This window comes from Hippocampus zosterae, chromosome 9 (genome assembly GCF_025434085.1).
Source record: "Hippocampus zosterae strain Florida chromosome 9, ASM2543408v3, whole genome shotgun sequence".
In the NCBI taxonomy this organism is placed as follows: Eukaryota; Metazoa; Chordata; class Actinopteri; order Syngnathiformes; family Syngnathidae; genus Hippocampus; species Hippocampus zosterae.
In genome coordinates, this window is record NC_067459.1 from 2,398,146 (window position 1) to 2,411,405 (window position 13,260).

At 44.9% G+C, this 13,260-nt stretch overlaps 2 protein-coding genes across 2 annotated transcripts in view; both read right to left on the reverse strand.

Moving 5' to 3' along the window:
* LOC127607151 (uncharacterized) overlaps window positions 1–13,260 on the reverse strand; it is a 186,687-nt gene that overhangs the window by 154,210 nt on the left and 19,217 nt on the right. The gene's annotated exons all lie outside the window — the stretch shown is intronic.
* LOC127607121 (uncharacterized) overlaps window positions 1–13,260 on the reverse strand; it is a 160,840-nt gene that overhangs the window by 141,435 nt on the left and 6,145 nt on the right. The window lies entirely within an intron of this gene.

Below are 13,260 nucleotides of genomic sequence, written 5' to 3' on the forward strand. Positions count from 1 at the left end.
ACAAGATAGGTGGCGTTCTTGTAGATGGCAGAACTTTTTTTGTGGATTACAGGGGGCTATAAAGAGAGAGAGTTGTTTAGTTATTATTTATTTCCTGTTTTTTCTGTGAAGAACTCAGAGAGGGTTAATTAGTTATTATTTATTTCATTAATAGTGTTATTATTTGTTTCCTGACGTTTTTTTTTTCTGTAAAGAACCTGCAAAGGGTTATTTGGTTATCTGTGGCTTTCTGGGAAGCAATAAATTTTTTAAGCCCCCCCTACGATCGTTGATGTTACAAACTGACACCAGCCCCCCATCAGAGAAGGGAAAAGTTATGTGGCCCTCACAGGAAAAAGTTTGGGGACCCCTGTTCTAGACAGTGAGTGAGTGGAAAGAAAGCCACCAGGTCTTTTATTCGTCTCATTTTGTAGCAAAAAATAACTAACTTTGTTAGATTTTGTCATATACCTGTACTGTATGTATGCTTTGGACAATATATTGTTGCACTTTGTTGCTTGTGTTGTCACACGTACAGTATGTTGTTAACATACTTGGACGTTCATACAGGACATATACCATAGTTGTTTCACTGTTCTCATTAAAAAAAGTATGGTAATACTTTAATGCTTTTGTTCTGATGATGCTTGGTATGGCATGTCCACATTTACAGTTGTATACCATATATGTACCATATCTTGCGCTGACCCGGCCCACCTGTCAAATTTAGAAATCAATGTGGCCCCTGAGCCAAAAGGTTTGCCCACCCCTGAGCTAGATACACATAAATTAATTGTATATATCAGCCTTACAAAGGCATAATTGTCAATTCAAAGTGTGTTCTAAGTCAAAATTCCATGAATATAAAGGCCTCTTTATACTTCCGAGTACAGTACAACACTGGAGAGCGACAAACACCGACTTATATATGATTATATGATTCAGCGCAATGGTCACCAATGTGGTGCCCAGGTAGCCCTCGAGGCCCACATGGCTCGGCAGTGGTGTGATTTTGTGATTATCTAGTCATGTTGTAAAAGTAACAATTTGAAAATGTAAACACTCGCAGAGATTTCTAGAAATAAAGTGTCACGTGTTGACATTGATTTTAGAGCTAAGATCGGTCCTAAAAAATCGAGCCCTACCTGAACCGGCCCGAGGGTATTTAAGCCCGACCCGGCCCGAGCCCGATCACTTAACTTGATTTGCAGGCCTGAGCCCGAAGCAAACCCGACATTTCATATTTTATTTGTGAGGGCTAGGGAGGAGGAGGGGTGATTTCTGATAACAAAGCCTATCTTTTGTAACGAAATCTAAGTTATACAAGACTGTATAAACATTTACCTCTTTTATATTTCTGTTTCTGAAGAGGTTACATTAACCGACAATTTTCCATCATTGACTGATTTTTTAAGAGTGGACGGGGAAAATTTAAGGCCGTCCGTCATTTTGACGGGTTGAAAATTGAGCCGTAAACCACCGTAGCAGTACGTCCTTAAGAATCTAGCGCGGCACTTTAGAGTAGCAGAGAGACTAAGACGAACAACGGGTGGATACTCGACAGAGACTGGAAGGAGTTCTTTGAATTGTCATTGCAAGAGTTTAGTATAGTACGTGTTGTGATGAGGCGACTTATGTTTTTTTGCGAACCACGGTCTCTCGTAGCTAAAACTATTCACGGCCTCAAAACAAAACAAAACAAAACAAAACAAAAAAAGTCAGCGAGAGAGAAGCCGGATCTGACCCGAACCCGAAGCAATGATTGACATTTTAAGGCCTGACCAGACCCGAAGTCTGGTCGGGTTGGGCTCGGGCGGCCCGATCTTACCTCTAACTGATGTTACCTAATTATGAGATGTGAGATGAAATTCTATAACAGCAACCTTATCCATATATCCATCCGTCTGTCTATTTTCAACACTGCTTTTCCTGAACTGACTTTTTTTACAGCAACATTATCCATCCATCCATTTATCCATTTTCTGATCCGCTTTATCATCACAAGGATCGCAGGGCGTGCTGGAGCCTATCCCAGCCATGTTCGGGCACGCTGAATCGGTTGCCAGACAAATCGCAGGGCACACACAAAAGAACAAATATTTGCGCTCACAATCACACCTAGGGAGAATTTAGAGTGTTCCAAGAACCTGCCAAGCATATTTTTGGAATGTGGGAGGAAACCGAAGTACCCGGTGAAAACCCACACAGGCAGGTGGACAACATGCAAACTTCACAAAGGAACTCCAGAGCCGTAATCGAACCCTGTACCTCTGCAATGTGAGGTGGACGTGTTAACCAGTCGATCACCATGCAGCCACATTTAAATCATTTCTTCAAATAGGTTCTTGCAGGGATATAACAGCATATCTCCACCCAGTCAGTACAAATCATGCAATGTTTTGTGAAGTTACTTAGAATAACTAATGTAATGTAAAAATAAAGATAGTAATATATGTGAAGCCAGATGGTCGGGTCCGTTTTTGTCCCACAACTTTTTTTCACTTTTCCTGGTTTTACGTCAGAAAAATCTGACTTCTCACTTTCTTTAAATCTAGCATTAGAGCATTCATATGTATGTCCGTGGTCACGGAACCCCTGCGTTCCCTCTGCAACACATGCCATGCACTCGACAGAAATTGTCGCTGCACATAGAATGTTGCACGGATCATCTCCTGTGATTGGCCCGTTTAGTCGTATGGTGTGATGATTTTCCTCTGTAAGCGGAAATGCTATTGAACAACTTTCATTCAGTGGCCGCACATATGATGGACACCGCCATCGATTTGACAATCTAATTAAACGCATCATATGGTTATCTAAGTCCAGTGGTTGTATTAGGCAATGTTCCATGTTGTCATTTTGTTTCTTGATCCGCAAGGTAAAAGGTGTGTGACATATACAGTAGAAGAAAAGGTTTATTTTGCATTGTGCTTTTTCCAGAATATTGTTTGTTACGATGCTCCAACAACAGGGAGCTTTGCATTAACATGGAGCTTGACGGCTATTTGGTGAAGAATGAATCTCAGAGGAAATATGGAGAGGGTGCTGTCAATAAAGTAAGAGAAAGGATTGGGACAGATTTGAAATGTTCCTTCTGTATAACGGTTGTTAGAAAACTACAGTCAATTGTTTGCATCCGTACTTCATAAAAGCAAACAAACTGACAACAGTCTTGATCAAGATGTACTGTCAAATTTTAGGCCCTCATGACATCCTCGTGGCAAATGGCACTGGAGACTATGTGTGTCTGGTTTTATTGGATTTAACTGCAACGTCTGATACAGTGGATCAGTGGCGGTTGCAGGGCCTGCACCACCACAGGAGGTTTGGAGGACGTCCGTCGGGTTTGTGCCACCAGTGCAGAGTCACAATGTTACTGCAAAAGGTGTAATGCTAGAGTAGGATTAGAAGGCGGTGAATACAGCGCATGCCCCAACTGGCTCTGCAGAGGAGCTGAGACTGGTACCTGGTGCTCTCAACGTGCCGGGGCGACTACCTGGTCCTGCCGAGGCAGCGGGACGGGAATCTTCAGCTGCAAAGGTGCTGGCACGAGTTCTAGCCTTATCATCTTGCCACCATAGAAGTTGGAGAGATCAAGAGACACAAGAGGCCAGGAGTACAGACATGAGGAAGGTGACAGGAAGAAACATTACAAACAATATGAGGTGAAGAAGTAGACAGTGAATGAGAGGACTAAAAAGGCAGAGAGTGAAGTGGCTTGAGAGTAGGTTCTGATTGACACGACTTGCAAAAGGCGAGATTACAGAAGGAACAGAAGGAACCTTGATCTGGGTGCCTATATTGGCCATGCCGCAGAGCTCTCAGATAAATGGCCAACCGGGCACCCAAGTGTCTGAAGGGAAAGGTCTGGGTGTACACTGAGGGACACTTAAGAGACCCGCCAGGGTTCTCGTTTTTTCACCCCCCCCCCCCCCCACTCCATGTTGGTTATTGCTGTCTTGTCCATGTTCCTCTAGGTTTCCATTGAAAATGTGTGGCGCATTATGAAGCATAAAAGACAAGAACCGAGACCCCGGATTGTTGAACAGCTGAAACTGTACATCAAGCAAGATTGGGAAACAATAGTACAAAGCTTCAACAATGAGTGTCCTCAGTTCCCAAACGTTGACTGAAACGTTAAAGGAAAAGGTGATGTGACACATTGGCAAACATGACCCCATCCCACTTTTTAGGAACAAGTTGCAACCATAAAATTCAGGTTTTTGATTTGAATTGAAGTTTTTGATTAAAAAAATATCAAGTTCATCATTTTGAACATTAGTTTACATGTTTTTCTATTTACTTTCTTTCACATTTAATTACATATCGGTTAAGCATGATTTGAAAATCATTGTATTCTGTTTTTATTTATGTTTAACACAATGCCCCAACTTCATTGGCATTCGGTTTGTACATACTGTAAATAAAAAATAATTGGTGAGTTTTTAATGAGATGCAGAGTGTGGAAGCACAGTTGACCACAGTTGTGGCTCATGCCCTGAGAGGGTCAATGTGAGCTGTAGATTTTTCATTATTTCTAATGGGTTAAGACCTGAGGGTAAATAAACACTCAGCAGATGCGAAGGGTGATGAAGTCTGAACTTTCTCGTTGGAAACTGAGCAAATGGCTTCCAGATTGACTCATGCTATGGAGGCAGTGTGGGACTGAGTGGCGGAGAGAGACACGCCATCACAGCGCCTGTTTTTACAAACACCACATCTCAACACATCAAACCAGGCCACCGGCGGCTCCTGGCCTCCAGCTCAGCTGCACTAACAACTGTGACCTATGCAGAACCTGGCTCTGCTCATAAAGCAGGACACCATGGTGTTTTACCACATTCAGCTCGCCAGCAACAGGACCCCACTGCACTTTCTCTCCCTCAGTACCTCCGTCTCGTCACAGTTTGGAATCGTCAATACTTCACCCCTGCTTTCCCCCCAAAACATACACACACATATATACACACGGTGTCTTAGACAAATGGCATTAAATACCCGCCGAAGGCATTAAAGCACTAATGAAGTGTAGGATTGCTCGGATGTGTGTCAGAGACCAATGTGAGTATGCCACTATATTGTCCAGTGGGCCCCACAATTCGTGGCCGCAAATAGCTAAAATACACAAATAATTGTTGGGAAAAAATCTTTCAATTTCTTGGAAAAATGCTGATAAATCGCCGAGAAGAGTTTTACTCAAAAAGTGGATCTTTTACCCCGAATAAATAAATAAAAAAAGTTTGCAACAATAACAATGCGGGGGTCAGCCAGTCAGAACAGTAGGAAGGTGCCCTATAATTGGAGTTAGATGATTGTAAAATAAGACTCAGCACTTAAATTGAATTCAACAAGTTATAGTTGAATGTATTCAGCTGTTCATTTGCAGTTTGCACAAAGCAAAATCCTGTCACTAGCATTTACTTATCATCAGTTGTGCTCAATGGTGTCATTGGTGCTGTGACATTGTACTCACTTGGCCTCTGTGCAACCAGCATGGGTTCAATTCTCGTTGAGTGATGGTGTGAAAGCTTGTTGCTTTACAGTTGTGTTTAAAAATGTGAGTAGAGCTCAAAATCCTGATCGCTTTTTCAATATTTCAATGCACATGCACATTGAATTGTACACTGTGCGTTATATTCTAAATCAAAACGTGTACATATCATATACAACATACATATCAATAAAAGGCAAACTGCTTACTTTGGATGACAAAACGTTTTTGAATGCCTGAAAAGAGAAAAATCAATGGTAAAGAAAATTCTTGAAAAAAAACTCACAGTCTGAAACCAAATATGAAGCACATAAAAATGAATTAACTTCTCTATTAAGAAAATGTAAGGGGTACAATCAAAGGTTGCGAAAAAGAATAAAAATAATGTCAAAGGAATCTGCCAACTGCTAAAAGAAGAAGAACCAAGAGACAAACAGGCAACATGGTTACATATTACATGTAAAAATTGAATGCTGTCTGTTCTAAATATTCTTTTAACCCTTTTATGCACCCTGTAACCTGATACAGTAGCACGGATCAGCTGTCCACTGCAGTGACCGCTGTCCCTCAAAGCGTTAAACCAGTAGATGAAATATAAATTATTTGCATTGTAAACTAAATTAAAAACAAAAGATCAAGTTATTGTAAAAGTCTGTGTATGGCATTAGATATAATGTTTAAACAAATAAAGAAATTGCAAAATCGATAAAAACGTACATGTAATCTCTTCGAAATGGAAAATTTCCTGCGAAAATGAAAATTACAAAAGTCTTACCAGTTTTTTTAAAAAAACGTGACAAACACCCAATTGCTAACTACATGCCAATTTATTTGCTACTATAATTCTCAACAATTTTAGATGAGCTTTATACTGTGAGATTGTCATTTTATTGATAAATACAAGCTCCTCAACAGTAACATTAACTGGAGCAGTAGAATTAAATCTAAAGCAAAACAAAATACATTTCTTTGGAAACAAAAATAAATAACATGGAACTGAAATTAGATAATGAATATACTGTACATAAATTATCCATCCATCCATTTTCTGACCCGTTTTATCCTCACAAGGCGGGTGCTGGAGCCTATCCCACCGGTCTTTGGGCAGTAGGCGCGGGACACCCTGAACCAGTTGCCAGTCAATCGCTGGGCACACAGAGAAAAACAACCATCCACGCACACACTCACACCTAGGGACAATTTTGAATGTTCAATCAGCCTGCCACGCATGTTTTTGGAATGTCGGAGGAAACCGGAGTACCTCGGGAAAACCCACGCAAGCACGGGTAGAACATGCAAATTCCACACAGGGAGGCCGGACCTGGACTCAAAACCCTGCACATCAACACTGTGAGGTTGACGCGCTAACCACTGGTTCACCGGGCCACCTGTCTATAAATTACATAATAAACATATAGAATCTGTCATCTGTCATGCTTTGACCGTAAATGTCATGATCCCGATCTTGTGTTTTCACAGCTAGTGGCAGAGGAGGGCTGCCCCTCCAATTTGCACACCTGCTGCCAGTTTAATCCGCTGACTATTTAAGGACTCCTATATTGTCATGTTGTCAATTTGCCTTGCTCAAGACTGTCACCAAGTGTTTAATTGGTCTTGACATTACATATTCTTGCTCTTCATTTTTGTTCTTGCCATGTTTACTACACTTACCTTTGTAAATAGTTTTTTTGTTGTCGTTATAGCCAAGGTTTTCGTATTATGCTCATTTGGGTTTCTTCTTTTCTATTTATTGACAAGCAATTTCCGTTGCCACAGCTGGTGTTTATGGCTCCATTCACTGTTCACCCTTGCTCACTGTTTAGTCTTAACACTTATCTCTTCCCACGCCATCAAGAAGACCGCCAAAAAGGAGCACGACGCTCAGTTTCCTGGCTCATGAATAAATGAGTTTGGCTTGCTGTTGACCTGCGTTAACATACCCGGAGTATCTAACACGTAGCGATAACAGTACAGTGAAAAGCCATATTAGCAGTTGGTGCAAGAAAGAATCACAACGTAGCGATGGACAACGCCCAAGAAGAAATGGCTTACTCCGAAGCCAGAGCATCATCCAAAGCATCATCCAAAGCTAGCTCTAAGTCCAAACACTCAACCATATTGTCCTCAAAGTCCAGTGTACTGGAAGAAGCCATCTTGGCAAAAGCCTCTGCAGAAGCTACAAATGCTAAAGCTTCATACAGTAAAAGACGGTTGGAAATCAAGAAACAACAAGCAAAACTGGAATTAGAAAAAGCAACATTAGAGGCAGAAAGCGGAAGTCCGCGAAGCAGCTGTAGCGATCGAACAAAGCAACGCTGAAAGCGTCAAGAGTGCAGTCCCACTACAAGATGTAAGAGAGCGAACTATGGAGTATGTGCAACACCAGACCCAGCTGAAGTCTTAAATTCAACCGGCAAGGACACAATCGTTCACCTCAAGGACACCCGAACAGCACAGCTCTCCACCGGTGCAAAATAAAACGTATCGTATTTTCACGACTATAAGGCGCCATTAAAAGTCTTAAATTTTCTACAAAATGGACAGGACGCCTTATGGTGCGGAGCGTCTTTTGTATGCGCTGAGTTCCAAAATCTGACTGACAGCCGACACGCTGTTTATATAGAGAAAAGGCGGAAGTGACTGTGGCCAGGCATGCGGGAAAGAAGTCGGCTAATCAGGGAAGGGTGGGCCTACCTATGCCCGAAATCGCTCTCGCCCACGCCCACTTAAAAAACCTCACTCCTCTCATTCCAAAGTACGATCCTGAAGCACAAATTGCAGTTTTACTGGGCAGAGACATTATACAAGTCCACAAAGCACGGCAGCAGATCAACTGACCCCACAATGCTCCCTTTGCCCAGCGCCTGGATCTAGACTGGGTAATCGTGGGAGAAGTGTGTCCTAATGCTCAGAATCAGAATCAGAATCATCTTTATTGGCCAAGTATGTAGAACACACAAGGAATTTGTCTCCGGTATAACACGCTGCACTAGTATCATCGTAAACAACAAAATCATTGAACCATTTTAGAGTAACCAGTAGTTTTGAAGTACCATTTTGTGGTGCAAGAAGAGTGACTATGTCAGTGACTGTTTAAGGAGTTAATGGCTAGAGGGAAGAAGCTGTTTAAGTGTCTACTGGATTTGGTGCGCATGGATCTGTAGCGTCTGCCTGAGGGGAGTGGCTGAAAAAGGTGGTGGGCAGGGTGCGGGGGATCCAGGAGGATTTTCTGTGCCCTTGTCTTGATTCTTGCAGTGTGCAAGTCCTCAAGAGTGGGTAGGGCGGTGCCAACGATTTTTTCTGCCGTCATAACTGTCCGTTGAAGTCGGATTTTGTCCTTTTTTGTGGCGGCCCCAAACCAAACTGTGATGGAAGAACACAGGATTGATTCGATGACTGCCGTGTAGAACTGTCGTAGCACCTCTTGTGGCAGGCCATGCTTCCTCAGCAGCCTCAGGAAGTACATCCGCTGCCGGGCCCTTTTGAGGATGGAGATGGTGTTGACTTCCCACTTCATGTCCTGGGAGACTGTGATTCCCAGGAACTTGAAGGTCTCGACGGTTGACACAGGGCAGTTGGATAGTGTGAGGGGCAACTGAGGAGAAGAATGTTTCCTGAAGTCCACGATCATCTCTACAGTCTTGAGCGTGTTCAGCCTGAGGTTGTGTCGGCCGCACCACAGCTCCAGCTGCTCCACTTGTTGGCGGTACGCAGACTCGTCGCCGTCTTTGATGAGACCGATGACCCTGGTGTCGTCTGCGAACTTTATGAGTTTGACAGCTGGATCTGTTGAGGTGCAATCGTTTGTGTAGAGAGAGAAGAGCAGTGGCGAGAGGACACATCCCTGTGGGGCTCCAGTGCTGGTAGTGCGTATTGATGATGTTGTTGCTCCCAGTCTCACCTGTTGTGTCCGTCCCGTCAGGAAGCTGAGGATCCACTGGCAGATCGTAGGGGACACACCAAGGTGGAGTAGTTTGGGGGTGAGGAGTTCCGGGATGATGGTGTTGAACGCAGAGCTGAAATCCACAAACAGAATCCTTGCGTAGGTCCCTGTGCTGTCGAGGTGCTTGAGGATGTAGTGCAGACCTATGTTGACTGCGTCTTCCACAGACCTGTTTGCCCGGTAGGCAAACTGGAGAGGGTCTATCAGGGGTCCAGTGACGTTCTTTAGGTGGTTCAGCACAAGGCGTTCAAAGGACTTCATGACCACAGACGTCAGGGCGACAGGCCTATAGTCGTTCAGTTCCGATGTTGCCGGTTTCTTGGGAACTGGGATGATGGTAGACTGTTTGAAGCAGGATGGGACCTCACACAGCTCCAGGGATCTGTTGAAGATTTGTGTGAAGACCGGAGCCAGCTGGTCAGCGCAGACTTTCAGGCAGGAGGGGGACACTTTGTCGGGCCCCGGAGCTTTCTTGATCTTTTGCTGCTTGAAGAGCCGTCTCACATCCTGTTCGTGGATCTGTAGTGGAGAAAAAGAGGGTGGGGGGGGGGGGGGTAGGTAGAGTGGTTTCTGGTAGAGGTGGGTGTGTGTGGGAAATGGGGGTGTCCTTTTCAAATTGGCAGAAAAACATGTTTAGTTCATTAGCAAGACCCTTATTGTTCACTGTTTGGGGGGATGGCATTCTATAGTTAGTGATTGCTTTCAGGCCATTCCATACAGATGCAGAGTCGTTAGCAGAGAACTGGTTTTTCAGCCTCTCTGCATAGCTTCTCTTTGCAATGTTAATTTCCTTTGTCAATTGGTTTCGGGCATGTTTGTACAGTGCCCGATCTCCACTTCTAAATGCGGCCTCTTTCTCTTTCCTGAGTTGCCTGAGTTTGGGAGTAAACCATGGCTTGTTATTGTTGAAGGAGCAGAACGACTTCGTTGGTACACACATGTCCTCACAGAAACTGATGTATGATGTTACAGTGTCTGTGTATTCATCCAGTGTGCCCGTTGAAGTTTCAAAGACGCCCCAATCAGTGCAGTCAAAGCATTCTTGTAGAGCTAGCTTTGCTTCATCTGTCCATTTTTTCACAGTCTTAACAACCGGTTTAACACATTTGAGTTTATGTCTGTATGTAGGTATTAAGTGGATTAAATTGTGGTCAGAAAGACCCAATGCTGCACGGGCGACCGATCGGTATGCATTTTTGATTGTTGTATAGCAGTGATCTAGAATGTTGCCTTCTCTGGTGAAACAGTCTATGTGCTGCTTATATCTGGGAAGTTCGCGGTTAAGATGTGCTCTATTAAAATCGCCCAAAATGATCAGGGGTGACTCTGGGTATTTTAGTTCGAGTTTGTTTACTTGTTCGGCTAGCGTTTGTATCGCCGTGTTAGCGTTAGCTTGTGGCGCACCGACTAGTAAAAAGGAGGTGAACTCACGTGGCGAGTAGAATGGCTTGCAGTTTAAAGACAGCGACTCCAGGTCCGGGCTGCAGTGTGCGTCGAGCTTCGTGACATCAGTGCACCATTCTTCGTTGATATAGAAGCAAATCCCACCACCTTTCGATTTCCCCGATAGCTCCGTGTCGCGGTCGGCTCGGAGAAGGCGGAAGCCGGGTAGATGTAGCGCGGGATCTGGATGGCGGTCACTGAGCCAGGTTTCAGTGAAGCAGAGCGCAGCAGAACGTGCAAATGTTTTGTTGGTCTTTGTGAGGAGAAGAAGTTCATCCATCTTGTTTGGCAGAGATCGTAGATTAGCAAGATGGATCGATGGGAGCGGGGTTCGAAATCCGCGCTGCTGGAGCTTGACGAGCACGCCGGCTCGCTTCCCCCTCCTCCGGCGGCGTCTCCATGCTCCGTACAGCGCAGCCGCTCCGCTCGCGATTAGCTCCGAAAAACCTTGTGGATTTTCGTGTGCTGGTGAAAAAAGACCGAGCGTAGACTCCCCAATGCGCAGCAACTTTTCCCTCGTGTAAGTAAGCCGCTCAGGGTCGCCAAAAACAAACGAAAATGACAAAAACAGGGATAATACTAGGGAGCGTGTGACCGAGGCTGCCATACCTGTCGGCGCCTGATGACGTAAGTCAACAGTCAACAGTCAGCGTTTACAAAATTCACATGCTCTCCAACGGTCGCCCGTCTCTCCTCACTCCTTGTCCCAACAGCATCACAACCATGCTACGGCGGAGAGCACAAGAAAGGTTTCTCTAACCGCAGCTCGAAATCCGTCAAAACGTTTGGAGACTACGTTTTTTAGTGCGCAGAATGGCCAGTGTGCCATGTCTTTCGAGGATGAGACCTTAAAAATAATGGTGAAGGAGGTGCACCAGGACAAAAATAACACCTGGGTCACTCCATTACCAGTCAAGTCCCCTCGCTTGCCACTCCAAAACAACAGGGACCAAGCATTGTCAAGACGTAACTCGCTCCGACGCAGCCGAATGAAAAACCCTCAAATGAAAGCCTTTGTGGAGAGACACTTCTATGTAGATGATGGGTTGGTTTCACGCCCCGAGTCTGCGGCCGAAAATGACCAGCTGCACGGTCACCGTTGCATTATCGAACCACGTCACGGGGGAAAAAGAATCGGAGCGATGAAGACGGTGATAACAAGGATGTGTATGCGCGTGTGCTTGTCCAGTCGTGTATGTGTATGCGTGTACAGGTCATAGCTGCTTCATCGTGGTCTGCTCATCATGAAGACAGTCCCGGCTTATCAGTCCATGGCCGAGAAGGAGGGGGGTGGTGGTGGGGGCTCTTGACTCCATGCATATTCCCATCCAGGGGAAAGGCCAGATAGTGTTGTTTGTTTTGGAGAGACGACCGCCAACAATTCCAGACAGCCTTGAGTCCTTGGTCTGTATCTCCTCACTGGCGGCAATCATTAGATCCGAAAATTCTTTTGCAGCGTGGATTCCAACGTCTCCATGGTATTTTCAATCGCGCGGAGTCGCTCCAAAACAGCAAAGTCGCAACAATATTGCGGTTGAGCTCAGTCACCGCTTGAGTCTGAGTGTTGGACATTCGCGCCAAGCCATGCAGAGTGACCGGCAGCTTCTTCACTTCCAATAGAGCCGCTCCCATCGGTTGAATTTTGCGATAGAACAGCAAGCTGCCAACACCAAACAACAGCATACCTGTTATCAAAAGGCCAATGATGTAGATGTCTTCCACATCCTCCACGGACAGTACTGTCAGGCAGACCGGTCTCCACTTTCTCCATGGATCCAGGGCGTATCCGGCAGCGAGTGTCCCCGGAGGGCAAGCAGGCTCCCCACTGCCCGCTCGAAAAAATTTTGTCGATTACATCGAGAGACCAGCCAACTAATTCCATGGTTAGTTCTTCGGATGAAAACACGGTAGGAGGCTGGGGGAAAAAAAAGTTGGACAAAGACAGCACAAAAGAGTAAGTGGCGAGCAGGGGAAAAAAAAGGTGGAAGGGCAGGTGAGCTGTGCAAAAAGTGTCCGCCTTCGTCGAGAGCCAAGCAGAAAGAAAGGTCGAGTGACTCATCAAATCACTCATGTAAAGGGTGGCATCAGTGTCCTATGTCACGCAATCCAGAGGAGCTAGACATCACCAGTAGCCTCATCCTGCAGTCCGTTCAACGAGATCCGTTCTCTGACAAATATGCTGCTCTCCAAAAAAATCGAACCGTCCACAGCTCAAGTCCTATTGGAGGTTTTGATCCCTACACGAGTGACGGCCTCATTAAAGTCGGTGGTCGTTTCAAGCATGCTTCATTGAACATAGCATACAAGAATCCAATTGTTATCCCAAATTAGCATCAGGTGACTAACCCGCTACGTCCTGCAACAATCTTGGCCCAAAAGCAACTTGTTCCTCCTCCACCAGGAG